Below are 305 nucleotides of genomic sequence, written 5' to 3'. Positions count from 1 at the left end.
TGGCTTCTTAAAACCAGTTATAAGAAGCTCAGATGAGTGAGTGCCTCATATTAGAAACCAAAGTTTCTGAACACACGAGAATATCATACTGTCTGGACGCAACAGTAAGGTCTTGAATATATGCATGAAGACCACGAATATTGCAATACAGTAGACAACATTGACGAAATGTAAGGCGTACTGGTCCCGGATTTCGCTCATTGTCTCCAGACAACATAACATTTAATGGTAATAAAAAAATAAAAAAACATAATACACACACAACAACAACAAATGAAGCAGTTTTTAGTTCACTGTAGGACGAA

This window comes from Palaemon carinicauda, chromosome 3, assembly GCF_036898095.1.
Source record: "Palaemon carinicauda isolate YSFRI2023 chromosome 3, ASM3689809v2, whole genome shotgun sequence".
In the NCBI taxonomy this organism is placed as follows: Eukaryota; Metazoa; Arthropoda; class Malacostraca; order Decapoda; family Palaemonidae; genus Palaemon; species Palaemon carinicauda.
This window is presented reverse-complemented; position numbering follows the sequence as displayed.